Source organism: Brassica napus, chromosome C4, assembly GCF_020379485.1.
Source record: "Brassica napus cultivar Da-Ae chromosome C4, Da-Ae, whole genome shotgun sequence".
Taxonomy (NCBI): domain Eukaryota; kingdom Viridiplantae; phylum Streptophyta; class Magnoliopsida; order Brassicales; family Brassicaceae; genus Brassica; species Brassica napus.
This window is the reverse complement of record NC_063447.1, coordinates 38826441-38830665: the sequence shown is the minus strand read 5'-3', so window position 1 is coordinate 38830665 and position 4225 is coordinate 38826441.

Below are 4225 nucleotides of genomic sequence, written 5' to 3'. Positions count from 1 at the left end.
CGAGAATTACATCTACTAATCCCAAGTCTTTCATCTCAAATGTCCCTTTGAGCATGTTCTTTGTTTGATTGATAATGTCTTTATTGCTTCCAATAATGAGCATATCATCTACATATAGACATAGCAAAACATACGCATTTTTGTTTGTTTTGTAGTATATGCATTTGCCACATTCATTTATTTTGAAACCATTTGACATCATTGTATTGTCAAATTTTTCGTGCCATTGTTTAGGAGCTTGTTTCAGCCCATAAAGTGACTTTCCAAGTCGACATACTTTGTCTTCCTGTCCGGGAATGACAAAACCTTCAGGTTGTTTCATGTAAATTTTCTCTTCTAAATCACCATTTAGAAAAGCAGTTTTTACATCCATTTGATGGATTTCTAAGTCTCTTAAGGATGCGATAGCTATCATCAGTCTTATTGATGTTATTCTCGTCACTGGAGAATATGTATCAAAATAGTCAAGGCCTTCCTTTTGTCGGAATCCTTGAACAACAAGCCTAGACTTGTATTTTCCACCAGGTTTTCGTGTCATTATCCATTTATTCCCTAATGCTTTGCAGCCAGGTGGTAAATCTGTTATGTAATAAGTATAATTTTGCATGATCGAATCAAATTCACTCCTGGTAGCTTCATTCAAAAATGGAGCTTCTGGTGAAGCCATGGCTTCTGCCAAAAATTTTGGAGCATTTTCTACTAAAAATGTCATTAGGAAATCTTCTCCAAAAGATTTTTCTTTTCGAGCTCTTTTGCTCCTTCGAGGTTCATCTTTTTCTCCATTTTCTGAAATATCATTTATAGAAATCTCGACGTTTGTCTCAGTTTATGAGTTCTTGTCATTGTCTCTTTCTTCTCGAGTTCGTTTTGAACCTTGTTTTTCCTTATATGGAAAAATATTTTCGAAAAAAGATGCATTTCTTGATTCCATGACTGTTTTTTCATGAATGTCTGATATTTCGGATTTATGTACCAGAAATCGATAAGCATTACTATTATGTGCATATCCGATGAAGATGCAATCCGCTGTTTTAGGTCCAATATTGATCTTTTTTGGTGGCGGTACCGCAACTTTTGCCAAGCACCCCCACACTTTGAGGTATTTATACGAAGGTAAATTACCTTTCCATAATTCATATGGTGTTTTGCCAGTTACTTTGTGTGAAATTTTGTTGAGGATATAATTAGTGGTAAGCAACGCTTCCCCCCACATGTTCTGGGGTAACCCAGATTCCTGCAACATTGCATTCATCATCTCTTTTAGAGTTCGATTTTTGCGTTCAGCAACTCCATTAGATTCTGGTGAGTAAGGAGCTGTAGTTTGATGGATTATTCCATGTTCTTTACAGAATGCATTGAATGGACCATCATACTCGCCTCCTCTGTCGCTTTTAACTACTTTAATAGTTGTTTTAAGTTGATTTTCGACCTCGAGTTTAAATTCTTTAAATTTTTCTAAGGTTTCGTCTTTGCTATGTAATAAATATACATAACAATATTTTGTGCAGTCATCTATGAAGGTCACAAAGTACTTTTTTCCACCTCTAGTTTGTATGTATTTTAAATTACATAAATCGGTGTGAATTAAATCTAGAGGTTTATTAGTTCTTTCAACATGAGGTGATGGCGTTTTTGTGAGCTTAGCCTGTACGCATACTTCACATTTTTGTTTACTTCCTTTGCATTTAGGAATTAGATTTAAATTCATTAATCTTTGTATAGATTTGTAGTTTACATGGCCTAATCTTTCATGCCATATATTAAAAGACTCAACCAAATAAGCAACTGGCTCTTTCTTATTCATTGAAACTTTTGGAGCTACAACTTTCGGAAGGACTGTCATTACATTCAACTTGACAAGTCCACCCTTAACATACCCTCTTCCCAAATACATCCCATTCTTCTTAATCACGAGCTTGTCCGCCTCAAAACTTGTGGTGAATCCATTCTTGCTGAACAAGGTTCCCGAGACCAGGTTCTTCCTCATGTCAGGCACATGCTTCACATTTGTCAGAGTGACCTCACGTCCAGATGTCATCTTCAAAATCACATTGCCGCGTCCTTCAATCTTGGAGACTACAGTGTTTCCCATCTTGAGCTTCTCCTGAGTCTTGCTTTTCTCATAGGTGCTGAACATCGCCCTATCGGTGCAAATGTGGGTGGTTGCACCAGTGTCATACCACCATTCCTTGGGGTTGTTGCTTTCAACCATGTTGGCTTCAGTCACCACAGCAACGAGATCCTCCTCAGTGAGATTTGCCTGAGCCTTCTCATCCTTGATCTTTTTGCGACACTCAACAGTCTTGTGCTCCACTTTGTGGCAGTAGTGACATTTCCCCCTGAACTTCTCCACATTCGCATTCACATTGATTTCAATGCTTTTGTTCTTGAAATTTTTTCCAGAAGCCTTCAGGGCTGCAGCAGTTTTGGAAGGCTTGACAGGAGAATGGGCGTGTGCCTTTCCTTTGCCTTTGTGCTCAGCCATGTTGACACTGTGCTCCTTAGCAGTGACCTTGTCAGCAATTCGGTTTCTGGATTCCATCTGAAGCCTCATGATGAGCTCCTCGAGCCCCATCTTCTTCTTCTTGTGCTTCAAGTAGCTCTTGAAATCCGCATAGCTTGGAGGAAGCTTTTCAATGAAGCTGAGAGTTGTGAATGTCTCACAGATGGACATTCCTTCAGCAGCGATTTCATGGCAAATGAGCTGAAGCGCTTCCACCTGATCCATGATGGGTTTTGAATCCACCATTTTGAAGTCGTGGAATTTTGAGACCACATACTTCTGGCAGCCAGCGTCCTCACCTCTGTACTTCTTGTCCAGTGATCTCCATAGCTCTTTCGCCGTGGGGATCTCACAGTAGACACGGTACAATGGGTCAATGAGACGACCCAAAATGTAACCTTTGCAGATGAAGTCGGAATGCACCCATATGTCAACAGTTGCAAGACTGTGACCATCATCAATCCCGTACGGAATTAGGGGCTTGTCCTCCTGGATGAACTTGTCCAGTTTCATCGTTGTCAGAAAGAACATCATCTTCTTCTGCCACGTTTTGAAGCCTTTGCCATCAAATTTGTCTGGCATCAGTCCTTGAGTGAACAAGCTAGATACAGCCGGAGGAGTTTGAACTGCCACCGGAGCACTTGCAGATGCTGATACTGAACCCGTCTGATAAAGACCAGCACCGAATAGGCTACGGCGAGTGGTTTCATCAGCAGCATTTCCCGCAGGGAGGATAGTGCTCGTTGTTGCTGCAGCGGTTGATGCTGTGATGTTTGTCGCAGCGGTTGTCACGCTAGTTGCATCAGTTACTGCAGCGTTGAGTGGAGTCTGAATGACATCCGTGGTGGCAATGGGGGTGTTGTTATCGTTTGTCATTTTTCTGTAGAGAAAACATGAAAAAACGGATTAGTACTCCATTCAACAAATAACATATTATTGTAAAGAAAATAATAGTCTAAAATCGATGTTCATTTTTGGTGTTTGAACCAAATCATATCGATATAAGTCTTGAAAAAACGTTTTGCAAACTCGCTTAAAGCGTTCGCAGAAACCATTTTTATAGACTTAGTATGTTTCATAAACTCGCTTAAGGAAGCGGTTATGGAAACGATTCGCTTTGATAGTGTATCAAAAACGTTCGCGATAATGCTATAAAGCAATCCGCAAAGCGTTATGAGATAAATAGGAAACGTTTCGCGGAAGAGCTATAAAGCAAATCGCAATCTCGTTTTCAAAAGAACATATAAATGTTTCGCGGATAAGCACATCCCAAATCGCAAACATCATTTGAATGAAACCATAACTGGTTTGAATGAATCGTATATGAATAAACATTTTGCAGTAGTGCTACAAAGCAAAACGCAAACCGTTTATATTACAAACGTTTCGCGGAAGTGCTAGAAAGCAAATCGCAAACACGTTTCGAAGACCCGTTTTTATAGATCGTTCTTCAAACCGATAAAACGCTTTAGATAGAAAGCGTATTAAGAGTTAAGATTGTAAAAGCCGTAAAACCGGTTCGACAGAAACGATAATATAAATACGATGTTAAGGAAAAAATAGACGATTCAAACCGAAATGGAAACGAAACCATGGAGTCGAGACGAATCTCTTTCCTTAACTCTTAATATTCGCTCCGGTAGTGCGACGGATCTGTACGAATATGAGTCCCAGGATAAAACCATGTAAGGTTATCACGCGGCAGTCGTGAAGAACCTCTAC